The 20,835-nt window shown below is 39.1% G+C and overlaps 1 long non-coding RNA gene across 1 annotated transcript; it reads right to left on the bottom strand.

Moving 5' to 3' along the window:
* Window positions 1–1,331: 1,331 nt before the first annotated feature.
* LOC143435077 (uncharacterized) lies at window positions 1,332–20,498 on the bottom strand. Its single transcript, XR_013105056.1, has 2 exons — window positions 19,977–20,498; window positions 1,332–1,748 (listed from the first exon to the last, which is right to left on the bottom strand). It is a non-coding gene; the product is annotated as an uncharacterized LOC143435077 (long non-coding RNA).
* Between the last annotated feature and the right edge of the window lie 337 nt (window positions 20,499–20,835).

Here is a 20,835-nt window from a genome sequence, read left to right as displayed (position 1 = left end):
ACTTAACTTCGAAAACGTATCTGAGATACTTTATGAACTCAGTGGAACCAAATCAGTTCAGTTTGTAATGGACATGATTAATTGTCAAACAGCTTTAAATGAAATTAAAATGTAGTGCCTTGGATGGTTGGACAATGTTCCCTTGTGCTGCTGGGTTTGTGACACACTGCCTTGGGGAGGACAGAGCTACATAGAGAGACCAACTGGGGTGGTAGTTAAAAAAAAAAAAATCCATGGTTCTTGGTGATTCAGGGATTAGAGATTGGGTTAAAAAGAATCACCTGGTTTAAAAAAATGGAAAACTATAGAAGTGAAATGGCCTTTTGCATAAGCTATGAAATATGTTTTCTGTAGGAAAGATTATGTAACATCTTGTTTGGCTAATGTTTACTAATATTATTAGCAAGGACTAATAACTAGGAAATAGTTATGGCAGCTCTACTGTTCCGTTGATGAAACAAAGGTTTAGTAGTTCTATAAAGGACAGTTAACTACACGTGTGGATTTTTATTGAACTAGAATGTACCTCTTGGTGGTAGATTGTCACTTTTTTTTCCCCCCTTAGTTTCATTAGCTACCATTTGTTTTGCCTAATTCATGCTTAATTTGACTAAGCTCATTTTGATGATCTCAAGGCAACCAGTATAAAAAACTAAAAGTAGCCTAAACATTGAATCCAACAGTAGTCCCTCTCAAACAGTGTAACTGTGATTAGATACATACAAAACCCAAAAGAAGTAACTTTTCTTAAAGGATTCATCTATTCCTTTATCACCGTATTTAAGGTGAATAGTATTCATGAGAAAAATATACTACCCAGAGGTAAAATAATCTGAAATACTTATAGTAACGCGACGAAATGTTAATGGGCATGTGTGCTAGTTATTACTCTAAGAAAGATAAGTTATCTCAGTAACTTGGAGTTAGAAAAGTTGTCAAATATTTAAGTTCATTTTTGGCCCTTCAGAGTCTCCTTGAGTACTTCTGCAACAACTATTCCATCACTGTTAGGTGAAAATGGAATGCTTCTATCAACCAGCTTCATGGGATGGAAGAGTGGATTGTCTGAGGACCAATTGTAAATGAATGTAAAAAACAACAAAGATGGAAACAGGAAAAGTGTTCTGAGTATACAAAGTAGACACCTGGGAAATTCTGTTAATCTTTCCAATACATGAGATTTTCAGTGTAATAATTAGATTTAGTGATGCCATAAACTTTCCAGATAATCTTAAATTCAGTTTATATTAAAATATGTTTCTACAATCTGTTTTTCCCCTAGCTAGCTAGACCTTCCGGCTCAACCTAAAATTGTTTACACTCTTTTCTTCCCTTATTTTCATGTTAGAAATACCTGTTCCTCTGACTCTTCTAACCTTTCATTCCTCCTCAGGGCCTCTCTCACCTCGCCTTCACCAGTTACAATCTCTTCATTTTTCTTGGTGCTTCTCAGTCTTTCTCCTTGAACACAGAAGACTCACACTCATGTGCCTGGTCAGGCCAAACCTCGCTTTTGCCATTTCTTAGAACTGCACTTCACCTGGTCACTATTTGCCTTCCATTATCTTGAATTAGTCCAGGATCCATGTCTGAGGCTTGCTCCATCCTGCTCACTCAAGCACATCTTTAGCATGTTAAGGCTAGAGGAGATTCTTTTTTTTCAGTCGGGTAGGTAGCATCTCATGTGCTCACATAACTCCATGTTATTTTGTGGTTGGTTCATCCTTCCTGGATTCTGACTCTTAGTTCTGTGTAAAAAAGCAAGAGTGGTGCAGGTGTCATACAATGTGTTTTGGAGGGAGTGTGATGTTTAAAATTTTAAGAATCACTTATACCTATTTTTAGAAAACTTAATTTTAATCATGGCAATTAGAATTGCAAATAAAATATAGAAAAACAGGTTGTGTAAGTCCTTCCAGTCAGTGTTTTACAGGGTACATCACACATATTCTGGTGGGTTTTCATTTCTATTGCCCTTAAGGTCCCATGATCGGTATGCATGTCACACATAAACCTAATTTTTACCTTTTCTTTAATAAGGTAACAAATCGGCAGCTCTAATTATGTGAGATTTTAGTTACTATATTTCTTTGTATGGGAGAGCTGAGATTTGGCATTTGTACTTACTCCACTAACGTATCTTTTCATCCTCCCAAGTTTTGTACAGTACCTCAGAATTCACTTCAGAATTTAATATTGTCAGCAGCATGCTACAAAATGTTTTCTTAAATTTAGATCATTCGCGGGGCGGTGGTGGCGCACGCCTTTAATCCCAGCACTTGGGAGGCAGAGGCAGGCGGATTTCTGAGTTCGAGGCCAGCCTGGTCTACAGAGTGAGTTCCAGGACAGCCAGGGCTACACAGAGAAACCCTGTCTCAAAAAACAAAAACAATCTGATTCAGTAAACCTAGGCAAAAAAAAAAAAAAAAAAAAAAAAAAAATTAGGGAATTCCTTCTCAGTGGTTCAGCTCTAGAAAGAGTGAGCTCAGGTGTGTGTTTCAGTATTACTTGAATGGCACCTTGCCTGTTTGTGGGATGCTCTGAGAAGAATTTTTACTGAAAGGATGAAAATAGGAAGACTTGATTACTTTGGAATTTTAAGTTACACATATTGACATACTTATTACCCATGGGTTTATCCTAGTCTGTCATAGGAAGAACTGAACTATGTGCCCCTTCTTTCTTTGTTCCGAATCTAGATAGACAGACAGACAGACATGTTCTGTTAATTTCCCCGTTAAAGGTAAACATCCTATTTAATCCTAGTACCTACCTGGTATTCATTGAATGTGGCACATGCTAGGCTCACACTGTAAAACATTCTCTGAACTGTTTTGTTGAAACCTTAGTCCATCTCATGTTGTAAAGACAGTTCTCACTTGTTTACCCGTGCACAAACTCAAGCTTAGAGACCTTAAGAAAATTGTTCCAAGCTGCCCCAATGCACATGGTCAGAACTGAAATCCACGTTCAGCTCAGCTGACTGGACCTACCTTGGTCAACTGCTCTGAACTGATAAGTGCATACTTCCTAGAAAATGAGGATCTTCTCAATTAACTTTTTTTTTTCTTTTAATTTCACTCTTTTAGGTGGTCAGTCATAGCACAAGATCCATAATCTAACTGTAGTTGGGGACACCCCCCTCCCCCCCCCCCCCACCCTGCTTCACTGTTCTGTGTCTCTGTGTCTCCACGCTGGTGATGGAGAATCAACACATATTTAGGACTTTTTTTTTTTTTTTTTCTGGCTTGATTTGTCAATAGTGAGAATGACTATAGCGTTTCTCATCCACACACTGAAAATGACAGGGGATGCTGTATATAACTTCACTGAGACTTGGAAAGCCAGCCCTCTGGTCTCACATTTAGCCCCTGGGTAGGAGCTGGCTGCCCTGTGGGATACTCTGTCACAGTGCAGCAGCAAACAGGAATGATTGACAGAATTAACTGTCAATGAAATGAAATGGCTGACTGTAGGTAATGCAGGGAAATCACCATTGTCAGTAAGTGTCAGGTGAGAGTCACCTTGGTGAAGTGCCTCTAGTGGCAACATTTGCTCAGCTTCAGGTTTCTTTTAAGTATCTTCGGATGACCCGAGGTTTTTGCTGGCATTGGAAGCGCGATGTGCAGGATGTAAGAGACGCTGGCGAAGGACCTTCTGCTTTTGCTGCTGTGTGGCTGACTGGCCAATTCCTTGGATTTGTGTATCTTCTGGTTCATTGCTGTAGTAGCCGTGTGTGTGTGTGTGTGTGTGTGTGTGTGTGTGTCCAAAAGAATGTCAGGTTAAGCCGGGCGGCGGTGGCGCACGCCTTTAATCCCAGCACTTGGGAGGCAGAGGCAGGTGGATTTTCTGAGTTGAGGCCAAACCTGGTCTACAGAGGAGTTCCAGGACAGCCAGGGCTACACAGAGAAACCTTGTCTCGAAAAACAAAAAACAAAAAAACAAAAAAGAATGTCAGGTTATGGCTTTTATTATTATTATTATTATTATTATTATTATTATTATTATTATTATTATTATTACAAAAGTTGCCTATGTGTGAAAGTCACACACAAACAGAATGGGCAGAGGTACTTTCAGTCCCCTGAATGATTTATAGTCTGTATTTTGTGGAAACCTGTTTAGACTGTTGGTATATATATATATGTATATATATATGTATATATATGTGTATGTATATATATATAATATATACACACACATATATATATAATTTTTGTCTGTCATGTTTTAAAGCATTTTCAAGAATTACTTATATAATTTTCATTCAGAACATTATCACAATTATTTTTCTAAAGTTTGCTTGATAATCATAAAAATTTAGATTTATTACATATATAACTATAGTGCTAGTCAATGTTGCAAAAAGAATGGCTGCTTATATTTTCTACCTTTAAAATAGAAATTTAAGCATAAATGTTTAATTTTACATAAGTCCAGGACCATTGATTATATTTTTTGAAGCTGTGTTTCTTTTACATGTGTGTTTGGATTCTTATCACTGACTTTCTATATTATGTAAATAGCACAAAGATATCAATTCAGGAACATTGTAGAAATGTCCGTGTTTGCATACAGATTTAATGTAAAATTAAGCTCAATAAAATGTGCTCTGTGGGTTAAAACTTTAAGTATTGGGAAAAGTACTTTCAAAATTTTCATTTTGAAAAGAATTAGTGGCTTTTGTATGTTGTATGTTTGTGTGGGGGGCCTGTGGAGGCCAGAAGAGGCCATAAGATCCCCTGGAGCTGTAGATGGAGACTGTTGTGAACCTTCAGTGTGGGTGCTGAAATCTGAATTCTAATCTCTGCAAGAACAGTGAGTACTCCTGGCCACTAAGCCACCTCTCTGACCCAAGTCTTTTTCTTTTCTTTTTTCTCTTTTCTCTTTTCCCATTCTTTCATTTTTTTGAGACAGGATTTTCCTATGTAACAGCCCTGGCTGTCCTGCAAGTCCCCTAGTAGACCAGGCTATCCTCAAACTCATAGAGACCCACCTGCCTCTGTGTTCTGAGAGCTGGAATTAATGGTGTGTGCCACCACTACCCAGACATTTTTTTTCCCCATTTTTAATAGTTTAAAGGTGGTTGTACAGGCCATAGGAAACACTGATTTTTATTTCTTTGTATATGTTAAGAAACTTGTGTTTTATTAATCAAGGTGTCTTCAAGCTCAGCACATGAAAAAGTCTTTGCTGTATCTGTTTTAACATACTAATTTAAAAGTCAGCCAGAAAGCAACTTTCAAAACGCTAAAATATGTTTTGAAAGTTTAAATTACAACTGTTACCATGATTTGTTCTTTTCAAGAGTATTTAACATGAAATTGGTATGTAGATTATTTTGATTGTTTTCCTGGGTAATTTCCTTTCAGCTTTTGTTTCCACTTTAGATTGATTCAGCAAAAATGGTTTGCAAAGATGGTTCGGGTTTTAAAACAACTAAAGATTTGAAAAAACTTCTGTGAAAATGTCTAAAGTTATAAAAGAGATCTCAAATAGGGCAGGTTAATGAATTTAATAATCTCAGGAAAAGATAAATTATTTAAGCAAGGCACTAGATTAGTTGGTTACGTGTTATATTTGATTCCTGTCTTATGAAAGTAATATAACTAATAGCTAACAAAATAAGTGGTTTTCATTCCTAACCTGAGAGGCGAATTTACAGAAAGAGAGCAATTGTATTTTGTGATTGATTTAAAAACTAATGGCTTGTGGTCAACTTGTAGACAGACAAAAGAGACATATTTTTAATGTTCTCTTGGTAATTGCAGCTGATAGCATTAGGCCTTATATAACAAAAAAGTAAATGATTCTCATTTTAATCAAATACTACTACTAAAATATATTCTCAAACTGGTTGTAGAGTGTATGACAAATCAGCTGTCAGGAAGGCGAAGTAGAAGACAGTGAGTTGGAAGGCAGTCTTGACTACCAGGAAGACCGTTTCCTAAAACAGAACTAAGGCAAACTTTTAAGAATGTAATTGAACAGATTTGGCAATGGTATATAGTTACCTAGTCACAAAAATGAGGAAACCTCAAACATAAGTGAAAAATGCAGCAGGATGCATGGTTATCAAAAAAAAAAAAAAAATCGAGGATATTTTATATCCTCGAGATATAAAAATATAATGGAGATATATCAAAATGTCTCAAATATTTTATGTATGTATCTTGTATGTGTGTATGCATGTATGTTCCTACAGAGGCTAGAGGAGGGCATTGAATTCCCAGAGTTGCACATGAATGTGAGCTGCCCGAGGCATGTAGGATCTGAACTTTAGTCTTACGGAAGAGGAGCAGGCACTTTCGACTACTGAGCCATGTCTTTAGCAACAAGACAATGATTTTGACAGATGGTCTCTAGTATCATCTACAGGGAAAGGACAAGTTGAACAACAGCTGATTTGTGATAAGAGACTATGACATACTCACAGAAGTGTCCCAATGTTAGAATCAGGTTGATACTACCAATTCAGATCTCTGTATGTCCAGAAATGAGCCTTCAGCCGTGCGATGGGCCTTCAGGACATTTTAAGTGGAGGATGACAGGGATGAAGCTCTGGGGTGGGGGCACTTGCCTACTGTCTAAGGTCTCTGGATGATGTCCCCAGTTTCACAGGAAAAAAAAAAAAAAACCAACTGAAATTTAACAAGGAACAGCTGAATTCTTTCATCACTAGTAGGCCAATCTGAAAAAATATCTAAAAGGAGTTCCCTGAAGAGAAAGGGAGTAATGAGGAATTTTAGAACAACAGAAGACAGAAACAGTGGCCACAGATAAAACCAAGATTTTGATGTTTCTGCTGTGCTGGACTGGGAAAACCCAAATTACAGAACTGTACTGCTTGTCAGTGTAATATAAAAGTGTAAAGGAGACCGTATTTTCACCAATAAAATAAAAAAAAAAAAAATGACATGGAGAAGGCAGAGTTCCCATAATTCACTTCAGTTGGTAAAATGTCAACAGTAGTAAATTTAAACCACGCGGCATTGTGTAATGAGCTACATAAGCCTTAGATCACCCACTAAGACAGCTGTTTAAAGGCCTGTGGCAAATCATTGCTGATACAAAGAAACTATTCGTGTTTGGGATGGGGTATGGGGTGAGATAAGGTGTGTGGGAGGCAGTAATCAGAATGTATAATGTACATGTATGAAATTGCCAAAAAAAAAATGTATTAATGAAAAATTCTAGAAGATGCTCTAGTTATCCCTGTACTACAGGGCAAAGCCATAACAGCAAGAAGAAACAGAAGCCAAGAAACAAGCTAGCAGTCTCAGTCCTTACTAATATCAATAATACTACAAATCTCAGTAGACTTCCAAATCAGTAACAGATATTTGCAGATACAGAAGAACACAACTATCTGCTTATGAGAAGCTGAATGCAAAGGCCTGGAAATAGCAGCCATATAAAAAACTTAGCTGAAGGAAAGCAAGAAAGGCTGTATTGATGTTACATTGACTGGATGTCAGGGAGAGGAAATTACCAGAGACAGAAGGGAACATTAGGCCAGGGTAAAAAGAATTGATGCGCCAAGGAAAACACATTCCAAATGAATAAGTTGTAAAGCATACAATTGCAGTCAAAGAACCGCAGCACCCATCTCTCCATCACCTACAGAACCAGCAGAACATCAGTGACTGGCACTGGGGACTGAGACTGTAACCCTAGCAGCTCCAGAGGATAAGTCAGGAGTACAGCTGCAAGTATGAGGTTTTCCTGAGCTGCTGAGTAAGACTATCTAAAAACAAACAAACAAACAAACAAACAACCCTAATAACAACAAAGAAAAGAAACAAGGGGGAAATTATAGGAAACCCCTACATGTGGATACTAACACACACACACACACACACACACACACACGTGCGCGCACACACATGCTAATGTGTGCATGTGTGTGCACATTCAGTAAGCATGAACACAGACATAATAAGGTGTAAACTAAGGAGAAACTTTAAAGGGAAACATAAAAGTACACTCGACAGAAACTAAATGAAATTGTCTCAAAATGTGGTATTCATCAAAAGTCACATCATGAGAGACATATGTGGCTGTAAATTCTTCAAGTTGGCAAAGGAAAGAAAAATCTCAGATCAATCGTAGTTTTAAAAAAAAAATCTAGAAAAGAATAAGGTGGTCCAACATAATTGGTTTTCCTTTCCCAGCTAGTTACAGGCATGACCACATAATGCATGGCTGTCTCAGTCAGCACAAGAAAGCAGATAATGAAGACAAGGGGAGAAATCAATGAAGCTGAAAACACAGGCCACACAGAAAATCAATGACATAAAAATCTACTTTAAAAATAAAGATAAATAAAATTGGCAAACTACCAGTAAGACTGAAAAAGGAAAAAAAAAATATGTCTCAAAAACTAAATAGGTAATCCTGTTGTAAAGGACAATACAGAGATAATACAAACAACATTTTATCCTTTTTAAATTATTTTGAGAATATAATATGATTATAATATAATATCATTTTCCCCTTCCCTTTTCCTTCCTCTGATACCTTCCCACTTGCCTTCAAATCCATGACCTCCATTTTACTGTTATTGCATGTATATATGTATATTACATACATCTTACTAATATATATAATATATAATATATAATATATAATATATAATATATAATATATAATATATAATATATAATATATAATATATAATATATAATATATAATATATAATATATAATATATAATATATAATATATAATATATAATATATAATATATAATATATAATATATAATATATAATATATAATATATAATATATAATATATAATATATAATATATAATAAATGGGATTTTTTGTATCTGTTTTCAGTGCTCACTGTTTGTCACTTCCCTGGGGGGACAGCATTTCTCCCACTTCCAGCTTTCCTCAGTCGCCTGTACATGACACTGACAGGTTAGCAATTTAGCTGAAAGGAGCCTTTTAGCTACCAACCATGCAGATTGCCTACCACGTGCCAAGCAGCGTGCAAACAAAATAACAGAAAAGCTGGACCACTACAGGTGGTCCCCACTCCAGATGCATGACTTGGTATTTACAACCTCACATGTGGAGACAAGTGCTTTACCACTGAGCTAAACTCTCTGAAGTCAGGTTTTTTTTTTTTTTTTTTTTTTTTTTTTTTTTTTTTTTTTTTTTTTTTAAATGTTTTACAGTGATGCTCAGACTAGTTACCTTCATTTAAAAGCTTACTTTTACTTTTCAGTTCTGCTCTTTTCTCGGGCTACTTGTACATGGTGTGCCATGCTCACCCCACAGTGAACATCAACACTGAGCTGCAACTCCGCTAGCCACGGGAGTATGCAAACGGTGGATACTCTGTATATGCACAGTATATCCAGTCAATCACAAGAGTTTATAAAATTAGCTTTGTGGTGGGTGATTGTGGCCAACTTTAGGCGTAGGCCAATGCTCTGGCCAGGTTTCAAGACAGCTCCACTTAGCCTTGATGATCAGTAGCTTAGATCTATGCAGTTTTAATGTAAGCCATGTCTTCCGCTCACCATGGAGTTTGCTATCTTCCTTCCTTCCCTTTGAAAAGCAAAGTAATCACAAACCATTGCAACCTAAATATACAACAGAAAAAGAAGCAAATAGTACTGAAATAACGAATACTGAGTTGGGGGTGCTCTGAAGTCTTGTCTCTTATACATTACTTGAAAGAACTTAGGGGGCACGGTGGAAGAAGATATGACTGGTTCTTAAGACAACAAACACACTAGATGATCGGGAAATCTTCTCAGCCATTCATTTCAGAGAAACGAACTAATATACCTCCTCCAAAGGTCTTCAAAACTCTTTATAGACCCCAAATAAGCTGTCTTAAAAATAGGTGACTCTGAAAACAATTTGTGTTCTATATATTGCCATCGTTTTAAAATTTAACTGTCCCCCACCAAAGGCCCATGTGTTAAAGGGCTTAATCCTCACTAGGTTGGATCTCTTGGGAAGTGGTGGAGACTTTTGGAGGTAGGCTTTTGTGAGAGGTCTTCTCATCAGAGCCATATCCTGGAGGAGTACTGAGATTCCCCTTCTCTATATCTGTCCCTTGCATTCCCAGCTGTGAGCCAAGCAGTTTTATTGTGTGCTTCCTGGCATGTTGTATTGTTTAACCACAGGTCCAAGGTGGCAGGCCCAGTTACTCACAGACTAAAGCATCTGAAACTACCTGGAAAAACGAACCATTTCTCTCTAGGTTATCTCAGGGGTTTATTAGAAACCCATGGCATGTGCTACCCAATGACAGGGAGCAGGCTGCTAATACACACATCTTATTAGACGTCGAGTATGTTGAAAGTGCATCTCCAAGGGCAAGATCGCATCTACATGAGGTCCTCAAGATGACAAGGCTATATTGTTGGGAAGTTTGCCAGAACTAAGAATGCCCGGGCAATGAGGTAGATGTGGGTCACAACACAGTAGCTACAGGTGACACGTTAGTTTCATATTTGGGTGACTTTTGTGAATCTGTGTGATACCAATGCCAGTGTTCTTCTTTGATATTGAACAATAATCACTGAAGGGGGAACCAAGCTGAGGGATGTGGGCCTCTGTGATTCCTGTGAATCTGTGGTCTTTCAAAACTAAACATTTTAAGAACACCCTACGCAATAAATCACTAGATGATTAGCACTAGGTAGGAAAACTGTTAATATGTTTAGCTTCTTTATTCTGGCTCAGGTAGAAATCCAACTAGAACCATTGATAAAAAGCAAGATATAAGATTAGCTGCAAGCTGTGAACATTTAAATTATAAGGTCTTACCAGTTAGCCTTTGCAGAAAAAAAAGCTTGCTATTCCTATTTAAATGATAACACATTGCACATTCTGCCCTATCATTGAATAATTGTATCTCTATTTCTATCTCTGTCTCTGTCTCCGTCTCTATCTCTATATATGGTAAAATAATCTGGGAACAGGATTTTTATTCTGTGTTATTGTAACTACATACAAGAAGGAAATGACATACTTTAGGTTGTTCATTCTCATACTTTGCTGCCATAGCTTCAGTAGACACATTGCAATGAAGAAAAGTCTTACTATATTTAGAAATAAAGGATCTCTTAAGGTTGATTTCAAGCTGTGCACATTCACAAAAAAAATTTGCACATAAAAGCTATAGGACAGGTGTTCATATTCATGCCACTCCTTGGTCATTGCATTAATCCGTACTTGCTTTTTTTTCTTCTGTACTTGCTTCTTAAACATAATTTTGCAGCCGTTATGTCGGTACAGCATGGAGCCTGAGATAGAGAACAGCCAGTCATGGTTCATAGTGGCTTTCAGAGGCAGGAAGCAGGTTATGGGTGCCCACAGCATCCAGCAGTATGTATTTAAGAGAGGAACAGACATCTATTTGATGACCTTGTGAACCAGATCAACGGACATGCTACAGCGAATATGACAGAAATTATTTAAGTTCTGTGTAATAAATCTTTTCAATGCCTTGAAAATTTCCAAGCTTTTGAAAAGAATGACCAAATTATAATCTAATTCTTCTCTTGATTTTGTTCTGGGATTTCCTATGTTGGAATGAAGAGCCTTTATCTGAAGAATAAAATATAGTTTAAGCATGATTGTGTGATGAGAACTCAAAGTTCATGTGTTTGTTTTAATTTTTCCTCCTATTTTGTAATGATAGGAAAAATTAAGCTTAATCTTGCCTCTGTAAGACTGTTTCAAATGCATAGCACAGTGTTAAGTATGAGTACAACATGTGCCCTGGCTCTGTGATTTAGCTATCTTACGAAACAGAAGATTTATTCTGTTTGAACTGCAACCTCTTACCTTGTACCCTCCAGCTCTGTTCTGGGTGATTGTTTATGTTATATGTTTCATATTAATGAATCATACAGGACTCCTTGGCTTCTGTCACTGTCTCCTTCAGCAGATTCCTGATTTACCCATGTTCCTGCATGTCAGAATTTCTCTCAAGTGTTTTCTTATTTTCTTTTCAAGTTACTGTGATAAAATAAGAATTCAGGGAGAAAGAGCTTATTGCAGCACACTGTTCCAGATTCCAGTCTCTTATAGCTGCAGCAGCAGGAGACTGAGAAAGTTGATCCTGTTACATCTATAATCAGTAACAAAGTGTAGTGTGTGCACGCTTGTGAATGCTCAGTTAGCATTACCCACTCTTTCACAGTTCAGGATGGCCTGCCTAGGGAATGGTACCACCCACAGTAGGCAAGTAATCAAGATAATCCCCCATAGACACGCCCTCATACCAGCTTAAATCTAGATGATCTTTCACATTGTGTTTAGTCAATAAGGAAAAACTAACAATCACAGGCCAGCAATGTCTCAGCAGGTCAGGTGGCTTCCTAAGAAGCCTGACCACGTGGGTTCAGTACCTGGAACTCACATCCTGAAAGGAGATAACTAACTCTCAGGTTGTCTGTCCTCTGATTTCTGCATGTGCCCCACACACATACACAAATAAATAAGACATGATTTAAAAATGACATCTAACCAGGACGGCTTTAAATGCTAGATAATATCTCCATAGCTATTAGTTTTTAACGTGGAGTTTTCTCCCATTCTGTCAACCTTGGATATTTCCAGAATGAACATGTTCCCCTATGATGAGGTCCCTTAAACCTTTATAAAATTTGAAATTCTTGTTTATTTCTTTTTATTTATTTTTAAAGATTTATTTATTATTTTATGTTTGTGAGTACATTGTCACTCTCTTCAGATACATCAGAAGAGGGCATCAGATCACATTACAGATGGTTGTGAGCCACCATGTGGTTGATGGGAAATGAACTCAGAACCTCTGGAAGAGCAGTCAGTGCTCTTAACCTCTGAGCCATCTCTCCAGCCATCTATCTGTCTGTCTGTCTGTCTGTCTATCTATCTATCTATCTATCTATCTATCTATCTATCTATCTATCTATCTATTTTGTTGAGAAATTTTGTTTATGATTTGACAGTTGAACCCAGGACCTTGCTGAGGATAAACAGTCACTCTTCTTGCTGATCTACATTTCCAGTTCTTTATAGCAATTTTACTTTGGGGCAGAGTTTTGCTGAGTTACCCAGGCTAGGTTTGAATTTACTTTATAAGCTAGGCAATCCTTGGAATTTGGTCCTCTTGGTAGTTGGGATGACAGGTGTAGACCATTGTTCCTAGTGAAAGGCTAACTTCTTTTGTTTATTTGAGGCAAGGTTTCTCTGTGTTGCCCTGACTGTTCTAGAACTTGCTCTGTACTCCAGGCTGGTCTCGAACTCAGAGATTCCCCTGCCTCTGCTTCCTGAGTGTTGAGATTAAAGGAATATGCCACCAGTGCTTAGTACAGTCTAACTATGAATGGCTTATCTGTAAATTTTTAAAATATTTAATTATTATATAAATGTGTATAATTGTAATAATAGTGTATAATTGTATATATGCAACATATGTGTATAAATATATATACTCAAGTCTCTATTTACATACATTTCACTTACTTGTTTTATGATTTTTTAAAATTGAAAATAATTTTTTCCTACAGTATGTTCTGATTAGTTTTTCCTTCCCCAAATCCTCCCACATCCTCCCCATCTCCTGACTCATTGAAATCCACACCCTTTCCTACTCTCTCTTATTAGAAAACAGGCATCTAAAAATAATAAAATAATATAAAAAGGAAGCAGAATAGTTTAAAAAAACAAAACGAAAAAAATAACCTAGGAAAAAGCACAAGAAACACATGTAGACTCAGGCACAGACATTCCATAAATACGCAAAACAGAAAACCATAATATGTAAGCAAAAGACTTATAAGATTAAAAATATTCATAAAAAGCAACAAAAGATCAAACAAAACAAAATAACACACACACAACAAAAACAGCAATAAGAAATTACAACCCTCTAAAACACCCTTGAGCTTGTTTCCTGTTGGCCATCTACTGGTGGGTCTGGGGTTTGCCGTTAAGTGTGGCTTGTCTTCCCAGTGAGAACTTCATTGGAGAAGACTAATTTTTCCTTTGTGAGCAGTAATCAATTGGAGATAGCTTCTGAGTTAGAGATGAAGGCTTGTAGTCCACTTCCTTGATCAGCGCTGGGACCGAGTGTGCCTCAGACCTGTGTTATCACTGTGCATGATGCCACACTCTCTGTGAGTTCACATGTGCATCGGTGTTACTGTGTCTGGAAGACACCGTTTTCTGCACGTCTTCCCTCATTGACTCTTTCAGTCTGTCTGGCTCCTACTATGCAGAGTTGCAAGCAGTAAGTGAAGGGATTTAATGAGCACCCCATTTAAGACTGAGTGTTCCAACGTCTCTCATTCTCTACAGGTTGTCTGGCATTATGTCTCTGTACTAGTTCCCATCCACTGCAGGAGAAGCGTCTCAGGTGATGGCTGAATAAGGCAGTGATCTGTGAGTATAGTGGAATGTCATATGGATTTACTTTATTGCTAACGTCCTTTAGTAGAAGAGTAGTGTTTGTTTATTCCCCTAGGTTCACAGCCTAACTAGTCTCAGGTTCCTGGCCATCAGGACAGTGTTGGGTATGGGTTCCATCTTATGGAGTGGGCTTAAATCCAATCAGATTTGGTTGCTCCTATAACTTTTGTGCACTATTGCGCCAGCATATTTGGCAGGCCAGTCATCATTGTAGATGATACGATCTGGAGCTGGCTTAGTGTTTATCTTTCTCCTCTGGTGGCATACAGATTTCCTCTCAGTACCATAAAAGCTAGTCGCTACGGGTGAAGACTCTAGGTAGTAGGCACCAGCTCCACTTCACTGTGTCCAGTGAGCTATGCAGGTTTTGTTTTCCATAGCAAGGCTGTATCATCATTTTTTGGAGGGGAACCAATAGCCTTGACAATAGGGTGGGTTTGTTGGCAGTTTCCATGGGACCCCTTTGGCCTACATACAACTCAATTGGATCTAACCTATTTCTGGCGATGGAGGTTTCGTCTGGTGGGGAGAGATGTCTAGTCGGGGCTTTCTCTCCTCTGTTATTTGGTGATTCCATTTAGATTTCTATCATATATGCAAGTATTTCCTTGGCGATTTTATTTCTACTTCCCTGCCGTGAATTGTTCCTACATTTCAATCTATGGCTTATGTTTTTGTAGACTTCATATTCTTTTTAAGGGCCTTGAACGTACTCATAATAGCTATTTGGATGTCTTCTGTTACGTTTACACTGAAGTTTTCAAGGCCTACATTTGTAGGGTTGCTTTTTTCTTCAGTGTTGATGGTGGTGTTTTTGCATTGGTGGCTAGGCACGTTGGTTTGGGAAGACTGTAGTTCTAGGAATTCTATCTGGTCTTGTCTTTTTGAGTAGATGTTCTGTTCCTTGGTTTCAGTTGCCCTCTCTGGGTCTTGGGAAAGTGCTCTAGCCGTGGGTTGCCTTGTAGGGGGTGCTACTGGGTCCTTGTCAGTTATGGCCACGTGTGTGTATGTGTGTGTGTGTGTGTGTGTGTGTGTGTGTGTGTGTCCTGGGAAGACAGTGATTCTAGGTATTGTAGGTCGATAGGAGGGGATGGAGATGGGCTAGGAGGGATGGTCTGGGAAGTTCCACGGGAAGGAGGAAATCTGTCTGTCATAGGGTTTAGAAGAAGGTCTCTGCAAATGCTCTGCTACAGGGCTGACAATGGGAGCCGGGGATTTGCAGTGGAGGACAGTGGAGAGTGAGGATTAGGAAGAATGAAGCCCACGCAATTCCCAGGCTAGGGTGGCCAGCGGGTTCCCAGGTAGAGAAAGCCTCAGGGTATTGGCAGTGGATACAAAGGGTTCTTCAGAGTCCCCAGGGAGTAGGGACAGAGGCCTAACAGCCCTGCAGGTGGTCTCCTAGGGGGCTGGGAATGAGATTCTAACCAAGTCTGTTCCTGAGCGGCAGCGTTGAATTTTCAGTTAGTTCTGTTTTTCTTTTAAAATATTGCAACTCCCCAGCCTCTTTGAAGATGAGTAGTTTGGATTCCTGGGCAGGACTTCTGAGACCTTTTAGGCTTATCCAGGTTCATTTTGTTCTTCCAGTTCTGTCACACTTTCCTAATTCTTCCTGTTTCTTGCCATTTTTTCCTGCACATTTGAAGAAACAACTACTGCTTAAAAGAATTATTCATAGATTGGCTTGCACATAGATAAACAGATAGATAGATTAGAGGGCCTCCCCCTGGCCCCCCGCCTCCCCGCACTGGGCAGGAGTTAAGCATTGTTAAATGTTGCTAAAGAACTGGTAAAGGCGTCTTTCTGACAAATACGTTTTAAATGTGTACATTTCTTTTAAGCCAGCTAAGGTGTTGGCGACTGGGTGATTTGACTCCCTCATTAACTGCTATTTAGGCCCTTCTTTGGTGCTTCAGTTTCCATGAGCAAGATTACCAGTCAGGTAGCACATTGCCCTTATGCCCTCTGCTGCTTTGCTTGCTCTGTGGATGCACTGAAGAAGTTATATCACAACCACAGTTGTTTGTTGTTAAATCCTGCATCTTGCCCTAGATGGCATTATCATGGCCACAGCTGCTCTAATTAGCTTATCCCAGACTTTTGACCTTACCAGTTACAGCAAACATCCAAACAACGCTGTTGCCAATTTTTGTGAGACTACAAGTCCAGCATTTCTTTTGTTATAACAGCAGAAGGCTTGCCAGGGAAGCAAACACGTTCTTCCTTTTTATAAGGGATTCTGTCATGAGTGGTACAAACGTAGTTCTTCACTTGCATGTCTGTTTGGTCCAAACACTATTGCTAGAACCATTTCCCCCCCTACAAATGGCTGTTTAGCTTCCTTTGCAACTCAGCTGGAAGAATCGCTCCTGTAACCGTCTCCAAGTTGCCTTTTCCTGCTTACATTTCATCCTGACAGTCATAAACTGAGTACACTCAGGTGGGCTGAGTTTGTCAGGCGAGGTAAGGATAGTAGAAGCCACCTCAGCGGTGTTGGGCATCGACAGTGATGAGGGGTGAGAGGGGAGGGGCAGAAAACATGGAAAGCAAGATACTAGAGACAGAAGGGAATGGTTAACAGTTGAGAGAAGACAAGAGAGGTAAAAGCCAAGAATGAATAAAGGTGATGAAGAACCAGGGGGAGAGAAACTTCAGGTCCTACTCTCTGGAAGCAGGCAGAGAGTTGCCAGACCTTTAGGTGAAAGGTCTCAGACACATGAATTCAGGTCCGAGAGCTGTCACTAGCTGCTCAAGAGATGTGGCAGTTAACGTTGGAGGGGTCAAGGTTTCAGTACCTGAAGCCTATTTCCACGTGGTAATATTAAGAGTCGCCACCCTTTGCTGATTCCTGCTACCTAGTGTCTGTTGTTGCCATTCACTGCCAAGAATTACAATATCTGACAAGCACTGGGACCACTGGCATTGCCAAATCGAGCACCTCGAGGTCTGGAACAAGTGGCCCCTAGCTTCAGGGGTTGGAGCTGTAAGCCCGTACAGCCTCAAGGCCTTGGTTGTTCAAAGGTAACCCAAGAGCGCAAACACTTGAAGATAACCTCATCTACTCATGGCAATGGAACCCACCCAGAAGATTAATAACGGGACCCTCATTGATCATTAGTCTGATCAATGACGTTCTTTCCAGCTGCCTTAACTGCTGTCATTCTTCCTCTGCTTCTCTTCTTGGAGCCAGTGATCTCTTGCGCCCTCTGGTGTTTGAGTATGTCAGTTCCTTTAACAGGGTTTGCCAGAGCCTGCCTTTTGAGACTTGTGGTAATCCTTTTCTTTCATTGGGGGTGAGGGGAGAGCCTCAGTTCCGTACATTTTCCAGCCTCAAAGTTTGGTGCTAGCGGTAGGGTGATGCCCACGTCCTGTTCTTTACTGCTTGTTGCTCTAGGCATCCAGATAATCACAGTTCCTTTCGGATCTGGTCAGAGGCGCCTTTGAACCTAGCTACTCAAAGAACACACAGACAAGCTGAGAGCCTAGTCACAGAGAAGTCAGGAACCAGGAACCCTCTCTTGGTCCTGAGCTGTATCAGTTTTAGAAAAAGGTAGATAAAGTGTAGTTTCTCTTAGTAACAATTTCATGTGGCCATTTTTGTTTTCTGGCTTGTGCAGCATGCTACAACATCTCACCTGCATTTAATAATTATTGCAGTATATGTGTATTCTTGTTGGTTTCTGTTTCTCACGAGGAATGAGGATGCTTACTTCTTCTCTTCTACCTTGCTAAGATCACTGTCCCCAGTTTTTCAGTGTTATGAAACAGCACAAAGATGTGGCAGAAATGATACAAATTTTCTTATATAGGAAAAGTTACAATTAAGAAAACAATTACCGTGAGGGATGGTGACTGCATACACTTTTAATTCCAACAAGAGGCACAGACAGGATGATCTCTGTGAGTTAGAGGCCAGCCTAGATGACAGAGAAGATTCCAAGACACCCAGGGCTACACAGAGAAACCTTCTCTTGAAAAAACCAAAAACCAACCAAACCACCACCACCACCAAACACACACACACACACACACACACACACACACACACACACACACACACACACACACACACACACCAAAACAAAAACACCACCACCATCATCACCACCATCACCAACAAAAAACCCAAATCCTCAGCTTTAATTTCTATTCTGGCTTTGAGAAGGCAGCACATTGTTATCTATGCTCTATGACATCACTCTGACTCTAACAACTAAATGAAAATACAGTTTGAATTCACAGTCTCCAAACTTGTTCATTAAAGTTGGTTTAGGAAGAAATGACAGAAGTTTCCTCACGAATAAGAATAAGCATTACCTAATTCTTTTGCTCCTAATCTAAACCAGATGAATTTTATCTATCAATCTACCTTTTCTGTTTTAGTTGTATCAAGTTGCTCATAGGTCTGATTCCTTTGAAACTCTGTTTTCTACAATGGTGCACACAGACTAAATGGGTTCAAATTAATGTGATAATATCTTTCAGGAAGGTAACCACTATCCACAGGAGTGAACTTAGGCTGGGTGCCTCTCAGTCCAAATGATAGTTACTAACAGCCACAAGCTGAATGGCCTTGGTTTTTGGCTGATTTTAAAGGTATGATCCCAGAGAAATGAACTCTACCTATACAGTGAGTTCTGCAAAATCTGGGAATTTGTGTGAAAATGTTTTAAGACCATTGAATGGAGATTATAAATCAGAATTTATACATTCATTTTCTTTCAGTTTTTCTTTATACCACAGAGGAGTGTGGTGGAGTTTGGCAAACACTAAGGAGTGTCTAATGAGTGAGAACCCTGGGCATCTTCCAGTGTTGTCTCTTATCAAAGGAAAGCCTTAGGCATCCTGGGAGCTCACATTTGGGAATAGCTCACATCTAAGAGATTTAGAGAGATCATGATTTGAAGGTACTATGTTTTCTGGGGATTAGATAATAACCTAGTTGAGAGAACAGGACTTTCTTCTTGTTTCTTCCTTATTGTCTTCTCTATCCCCAGCCCTAATTTTATAATCTTGAAAAACAGAATAGGCATTGCAAAAATGTGAGGAGGAGAACTGTGAAATAAACTAGAGTCTTTTCACTTCTCCTTCTGTCGACCACACCTTGGCATTTTTATAATAAAAGCATACTGAGATATTAACGCTGTTGTTTCTGTTAGAACCTGAGCACCACTTAAGGTTCAATCGATATAACTAAGATATTTTGTATATGTCATCCTGATCATGGGGATGGTAATAATGTGATTTAAAAGCTTTGTTCATGATTTTTCCCCCCTTCCCTTCTCTCTCTTGCTCCAGCCCTTCTTGTTCCAGTCCCTGCTCGATCTGGCCCAAAGTACACTGTAGCTGTCTTCAGACACCCATATCTCATCAGATCTCATTACAAATGGTTGTGAGCCACCTTGTGATTGCTGGGATTTGAACTCATGACCTCCTGAGGAGCAGTCGGTGCTTTTAACCACTGAGCCATCTTGCCAGCCCTTTGTTTATGATTTTTACAAGTTACTGATTCTTACTTGCTCAGCACTGTTGTAGGCACTGTAAATACATACATTTCGCTTTCAAAGAGTTGACAGGCTTGTTCTGGGTAGAAAGGTGAATAGCAGTTTTCAGCAGGTGGATACAACATGAAATATACTTGACTTTGAAGAAATAGTCTCTAGAAAAAAATAGATAAAAGTTATCACATAGCTAGTTGTTCTCAAGATGGTGCATCTTCCTGCTAGCTTTTGAATGAACAGCTTTTCAAATCTCAAGTCAAAAACAGTGTCTTGCCATTTAAGCATCAAGTCCTTGAGTTGGATTCCCTGACCCTCTTATTCTGTGTGGCTCCTCCAAGCAGGTTGCCTGTGTGAATTGTCACTAGGGCACAGCTACACCCAAAGTGAGACTGACTTTGGGTTTCAAAAGTGTTTATTTCTTTTCTCTGCTTATATTATTCTAAGATGTGGAAAAGTTACTTTCTCTTAATTCCTTATGAAATAGGAAAGATTCTTTTGAAAGTCTCACTACAGGGCTAGAGAGATGGCTCAGTGGTTAAGAGCACTGACTGCTCTTCCAGAGGTCCTGAGTTCAATTCCCAGCAACCACATGGTGGCTCACAACCATCTGTAATGGGATCTGATGCCCTCTTCTGGTGTGTCTGAAAACAGCAACAGTGTACTTGTATATATAATAATAAATAAGTAATATTTTTTTTAAAAAAAGAAAGTTTTCACTACAATGGAAGCAAATACAGCACAGGAGATAAATTATGATTCTATAGTTGCAGTTATGCACTGCAGGATTGTGGTGTGTGTGTGTGTGTGTGTGTGTCTATGTGTGTGTGTCTGTGTGTTTCTAACCTCTTTCTATTTATATCCAGGCTGTCTCCAGCAATGAAAGAACCAGAAATGTCTCACCCAGACTGTA

Source organism: Arvicanthis niloticus, chromosome 19, assembly GCF_011762505.2.
Source record: "Arvicanthis niloticus isolate mArvNil1 chromosome 19, mArvNil1.pat.X, whole genome shotgun sequence".
Taxonomy (NCBI): Eukaryota; Metazoa; Chordata; class Mammalia; order Rodentia; family Muridae; genus Arvicanthis; species Arvicanthis niloticus.
This window is presented reverse-complemented; position numbering and strand designations above follow the sequence as displayed.